Genomic DNA, 6886 nt, shown 5'->3' on the forward strand with positions numbered 1-6886 from the left:
AAATAAATAAAAGCTGTGACGATATCTGAGAATTTTATACTTAAATTTTTCAATTACATTTTATATTTTTTCAAATCATTGCTTTTTTGCCTAAATTTCAGGTTTTATCTAAAATTTTGCTTTTCATTTGAGCCAAACTGGTGTTTAGTGAGTAAACCTGTTGTTTTCATTGTTTTTGTGTGTTTTCATGGATTTATGATATTGGCTTTATACAATTCATAGGGTTGGAACCAGAGAATCAGATTTCACCTTTTGATTCAAACACTTTTATTGCAGTACTAACACTCTGCTTCTTCTATGAATTAAAGGGACACTCCACACACATAAAATACTTAAGGCTTTATTTACGATGACTGTGCCCTCTTTCTCTTACATTTTGCAAACTGTTATTTCAGTAGAAATTGTCACTGTTATAAATGAACATTGTTACACCCCTTCCCCCTCCCTGCCCCCCTCTTCCCCCTGGCTGCTTATCAAACAACCAGTCCTGTTACTTCCTGGTTTGGTTTACTCTGTGGAAATTAACTCACGAGGCAACAATTGTTCGGAGAACATGCCTTGCAAAGACGTCTCATTAAGCTGCATTGGGAAGTCTGTGATTGGACAGCCACAGAAAGTCTGGGCGAGATTAGAAGGGGAGGGCTTGCTAAGACTGCAGACAAGAGACCTATTTGTTCACATGCTCTTTTAGATATTTAACCCCAATCAGAGACGTAACTAAAAACAACAGGGCCCAGGTGTGAAAATTGCCCTGGGGCCCCCCATACATCTACCCCACAGCCGATATGTCCCGGGGCAGTCACTTCCTCCAAGCTCAGTCTGACATCATCACAGGGAGTTGGGCCGCGTTGTTAAAGCGCTGCATTGCTGACCGGCCCCCTTGGAAATTAATTTCCATCGGGTGGTGCTAACAGCAGGGCCACCCGATGGGCCCCTGAACACCCGGCCCCGGTGGTTATACATACAGTTTGGGTCAGACAGTGTTTGAAAAGAGACAATTAATCTTAATAGATTGAAGCAAGGAAGACCATAGAGACTAACAGTCAGATTCAAACACTGTCTGACCCAAGGTGTACGAATATGGCTGAAGGATCCTGCTATATACAAAATAGGGATGAGTTTTTTTTCTCATTTTTTACATCTATTTTATTGAAAAAAATATATATTTCCTTTCAGAATTTGATGAAATTATTATTATATTAAAAAATTTTTTTTTAATAGTTTTGAGGTAACAGAGAACCTTTAACTGGTTCTCAACAAGGCCAAATGTTGGTGGAGATTTATAAAGGCAAAGCCAGGTGATATTCTACTCAAAAGCCTCAAAGAAGGGACAATTGATATGAAAAGCAAGAAAATATATTTAAATCTGTAACACTTAGAGTCTAGATTAGCACCTATGATGCCTTAATAAATCTCCAGTCTTACAAAGAAAGTATTTTTTTTTTGCACTTTGAAGTGAGTCACCGCACACACACACACACACACACACACACAATCTCTTGTTGATCTATTCCTTACCTTTTGCAGTTAAATTTGGAAATTCAGACGTCTATGCACACATTTTCTTCTCCACAATATGTGGCAAGTCTTGAAAATCATCCTTTTATAGAGATGAAAAATCTGGATGCTAATCTTACAGATTGTCAATAGAACAATATAGTTCTATTACGGAATTTCTGCATCTCCGAGATAAAAAATTTGTATGGGATCAAGGAAGATTATCTACTACGAGGTCAGATGTCAGATCTAACACTCGCATCATTTATGAAAAAATTTAATGTACTCCAATGCGAATGACTGGGAGACACAAAATTGTTACATTATAAAAGTATAACATATTATATTGTTATCTACTAGAGTTGAGCGAACCCGAACCACAAAGTTCGGGTTCGTACCGAACATTAAGTTTTTTGGACCCCGGACCCGAACACGGACATTTCAGTGTATGTTTGGGTTGGAGTTCGGTGTTTGGCGATTTAATGGTGCGTTTTGAAAGGCTGCAGGGCAGCCAATCAACATGAGTTTGACTTGTTTGCCCTTAGAAGCCATCACAGCCATGCCTACTAATGTCATTGCTGTGATTGGCCAGTGCAGCATGTGACCCAGCCTGTATATAAGCTGGAGCCACGTAGAGCCGCACGCACATGAGCTCTTATTAGTGTAGGGAGAGGATGCTGCAGCTGTTAGGGACAGATTAGGAAAGAATTCTGGTGTTGAATCTTCAAACTACAGCAATTATTCAAACTACAGCGATTATTTTAGTGGGTGCTATACTACATTTTTGTACCCTGCCCTGATCCCAGTGCCACAGAGAGTGCAGTGCACTTGCAACTGCATGTGTGCCAGGCACATGACTTTAATCCTGTTCTGGTAGCCCAGTGGGCAACATCTAGGCATTTTTAAATACTGCAATTTTTTGGGTGCTAAATAGTACATTTACGTACTGCATTTCTTGCAGTCTAATAAAACCCTTAAATACTACTGTTACATTGTTGGTTTAAAAAATCACTGGGGCGTGGCCTGCTGCTGGAGCTGAGCGGACGCATGTAAGATCAGCTCCGACTTATAGAGACCAAAAGAGCAAAAATAAACGGCACGCTGAGCGCAAAACCTGCTACAAACACATATACTGACCGGGGGAAGCAGCCACCATGTCGCACAGACAGAAAAACAAAGCGGGAAAATCCGACAGAGCTTCATTCTTCTTGACAAAAACTGCGGCCTCCAGATTGAGGGAGAATCAGGAGCCTGCACAAGATGGCGACACCCAAGAAAGGCGGGAAACTTCCCCCTCACCGCACACATCACCTTCTCGCGCACCAGACGAACAGCCCCTGACGATGGGAGGCATAAGGGAGATGATGGAAGAGTTCACAGCCAATATACAAAAGAATATGAAGAAGCAACTTCAGGAGCTAAAAGTTGAACTACACAAAGAGGTGCAGGAGATAGGTAACCGCACCGCATTAATCGAAACAAAACTGGACGAACATGCTGTGGCCCATAACAGCCTGGCGGACAAAATCCAAGAACTGGACAACATTGTGGAAGCACACAGACTCAAACTAGCAGATATGGAAGACAGAGCGAGGAGAAACAACCTCCGGTTCCGGGGCATCCCAGAATCTGTCCAGACGGCTGACCTCCATAACTATCTGTCCGACATGTTCCAAGCTCTTACCCCAGAAATCCACCCTGATCAACTTATAATTGATAGAGCGCACAGACTGCACAGGCCTAAACATCTACCGCCTACAGCAGCAAGGGATGTGATCGCTAGAATTCACTTCTTTCACGCTAAAGACAAAATCATGAAAGCCAGCAGAACTGCAGGCATGCCTGAAGAATATAAATTTATTAAAATCTTTGCGGACTTATCAGCGGAAACCCTGCACTTCAGGAAATCGATGTCGCCCATCACCACGGCCCTGAGAGAACAGAATGTGAGCTATCGCTGGGGATATCCTGCTAAACTCCTCATTTCGCATCAAGGTGCGGTCCACATGGTTGCAGACTTACCACAAGGCATTCGTAAGCTGAAGGACTGGGGACTGCCGCTGCCACCCGTTGGACCTGAAAAATCGGCGAAAGTTCCAAGAATGTCGCCAGAATGGTCCTCTCAGTGAAGAGCTCGAGATATACGTAAATATATTACACAAGCACACACACACCTAATCAACATGACAACCCTTAGATTCTGCTAAACTTCAACAGAACTTACTATCCTTAATGCACAGCACAAGTTCGAACTGTTTATGGTCGTATAGACGTAAAGCCCGGAACATTGGCAGCTACCACAGCTGGTTAGACTTTGACTCTGCCCTACACAAAACTGATTTCGCATAAGGGCATGAACTGTGCATAGTATCCTGTCACCTATCTCAATAACGGTGTCAAAATGTGTTGGCTCTTTTGCCTTTAAGCTCAGTATTTGTTTTGAGTAATAACTGTTTTGTTAAAATGTACAATCTACTGTTAAAACTGCTCTGAGGCCCCTAGGTGAATGACTAACATGTTAATAGGCATCACCTGCACCCCCCCCACTACCCGCACCTACTGGTTAGGTGGCGGACCGCGGCCCCAAATATGGGAGCCCGTCTGGGTACATCACCCATCGATTGTTCTGACCCCCCCTACACCCCTCACTCTCGACATACTAGTAACTTGTTACACCCCAAGAAAATGCATTCCTCTATCCAAAATCAAAGTTGGGCACACAAAAATTTCGCAAAACACATAGTACACTTAAAGAAGTCATGGAGGCACAAAAATAGCACAGAAACACCTTTACCCCAACATGAAACTGGTTACCTATAACGTAAAAGGGTTAAACACACCAGGCAAGAGACGCCTTTTATTGCAAGAACTTAAATCTAAAGAGATAGACATCGCCTGTATCCAGGAGACGCATCTCCAAAACGCTAAGACACCCGAATTATACACCAAATACTTCCCTAATCAATACCATGCGCTGTCCGCGAACAAAACAAAGGGGACATCCATTTTAATACACAAGGATGTAGCATTTATTGAGCAAAGAACACTAATTGACCCACAGGGCAGGTTCATCGTGTTGGTGGGACTCTTCAATAACACTCAGTACACCCTGGTCTCGGCGTACTTCCCCAATAAAGGGGCAGAGACCTTCCTTCACCGTCTCATGCAAAAAATTTAACTGATCAAATTAGGGGGGCTGATCCTCTGCGGCGACTTCAATTTTATTACATCGCCAGAGGAAGACACGACAGCGCTCCCACAAGGAGTAAGGCGAGGGCAGATGGTTTCCATATGTAAAACACTCTCTAAAAAAATCATACTACACAACCTGTATGACAGTTGGAGGGTTCTTCATGCAGGGGAGCGTGATTACACGTTTCACTCGAAAGTTCACAACACTTACACAAGGATCGACACCTTTTATGTGGACCAACAAACATTAGCACAAGTCTCTAGCTGTAACATTGGGGAAATAACTTGGTCGGACCATAGCCCAGTTTATCTAACCCTGTTCGACTCTTTCCAATTTAAGGGGAGAGGAACTTGGCGGATGAACGAGTCGCTGTTACACGACCGTACATTCACATTGCAAGTACACAAAGACTTGGCGAATTACTTTAAAGAGAACTCTAATGGGGAGGTATCTGACCAACATGTATGGCTAGCACACAAAGCTGTCGTAAGGGGACTTTTCATAAGGCGCTCCTCTTACCTCAAAAAGAACAGACAGAAAAGCCTACTAGAATGCCAAAAGTTACTGGCGATAGCGACGACCCAAAATAAACTTAACCCGTCCCCAGCCCTACTGGAACAAATACAAACACTAAACAACCAACTCATAGAACTGAATGCAGCGAAAACTGCATACTGTTTGCAAAAACTGAGGGCAACATCTTACCACCATAGTGGGAAAGCAACTAAATACCTAGCTAATCGGCTAAAAGCGAAGCTAGCACACTCCAAGATACCCTACTTGCACACCACAGACCATAAAAAGATTCAAAATCCCCTAGAAATATCTCAAGAATTTGCAAAATACTATGCAAATCTCTATAACCTAGGGAACCATCCCGGAACAGGCCCTCTAGATGATAACTTGATTAAAGCATACCTGGCAAAACTCCCTTTACCACAGCTAGACCATTCACAACTTTCGACATTACTTGAACCAATCACCGTAAATGAAATACTAAACACAATCCGACAGCTGCCAGTGGGGAAATCCCCCGGGGCGGATGGCCTATCTAATTCGTATTACAAAACATTCGCAGACATACTCGCTCCGTGGCTGGCGCGGACGTTTAAGACGGCAACGGACACGGGTCAACTCCCCCCCGAGATGCTTCTAGCCACAATAGTGACCCTACCTAAGCCAGGAAAACCCCCAGACCAATGCAAAAACTTCAGGCCCATATCATTGTTGAATTCTGATGCTAAGATCTATGCTAAGATACTGGCCACCAGGATGAACAAACTCCTTCCAACACTACTCAATGACGACCAAACTGGGTTCGTACTGGGGAGACAAGGGACAGACAATAACAGAAAACTGTCCCTAATTCTGGAAAGGATGAGGGGGGCTGATCCCGGCAGTCTACTCCTAGCTCTAGATGCCGAAAAAGCCTTTGACCGCCTGGGCTGGCTCTTCCTCCGCCGGGTATTGGAAAGGTTTGGGTTCCCGCATCAATTCATCAAGCAAATATTTGCCCTATACTCCCGCCCCACAGCCCAAGTCCTACAGGCTGGTTTCATGTCCGCACCATTTGATATCACCAACGGCACGAGACAGGGGTGCCCTCTGTCACCCCTGCTTTACGTGCTCGCCTTAGAGCCACTACTCACTGCAATTAGAACCCACCAAGAGATGATGCTGTACATTACAAACCCAGTAAAATCACTACCCCACGTTATGCAACTCATTACAGAATACGGGGCGCTGTCCTACTACTCCCTCAACACTGCTAAAACACAAGCACTAGGCTTGAGACTAGACCCAAAAGTACAAGCAAGACTTAAGAGGGACTACATATTTGAATGGAGGACAGACAACATAAAATATTTGGGCCTGACATTTACCAAAAACCCACAAGATATGCTCCCCTCAAATTACATTAGGGTCTGGAGGGACTGCACCGATACACTGAAGGGCTGGGGAAATCTTTTTCTGTCCTGGATAGAGCGTATCGTAGCAATTAAAATGACGATATTGCCAAAGCTCCAGTACCTGTTCAGGAACCTCCCATGGCAGGTACCAAACTCATATTTTAAAAATGTGCAAACCAAGTTGATACAATTTGTGTGGGGAACGGGACGGGCGAGAATATCCCAAAAAATACTAACGGCACCCACAAAAAAAGGGGGGATGGCGTTCCCCCACATCAAATCGTAT

The 6886-nt window shown here is 43.8% G+C and overlaps 1 protein-coding gene across 1 annotated transcript in view; it reads right to left on the minus strand.

Annotated features, from left to right (window-relative positions):
- The window catches only part of LOC134610454 (BPI fold-containing family B member 4-like), a 42082-nt gene extending 40516 nt beyond the window's left edge, over positions 1–1566 (minus strand). Inside the window, exon 1 of the mRNA XM_063453419.1 lies at positions 1519–1566. The gene's annotated coding sequence lies outside the window, so the exon portion shown is untranslated. The remainder of the gene's footprint in view (positions 1–1518) is intronic.
- Between the last annotated feature and the right edge of the window lie 5320 nt (positions 1567–6886).

The sequence above is a fragment of the Pelobates fuscus genome, chromosome 5, assembly GCF_036172605.1.
Source record: "Pelobates fuscus isolate aPelFus1 chromosome 5, aPelFus1.pri, whole genome shotgun sequence".
NCBI lineage: Eukaryota > Metazoa > Chordata > Amphibia > Anura > Pelobatidae > Pelobates > Pelobates fuscus.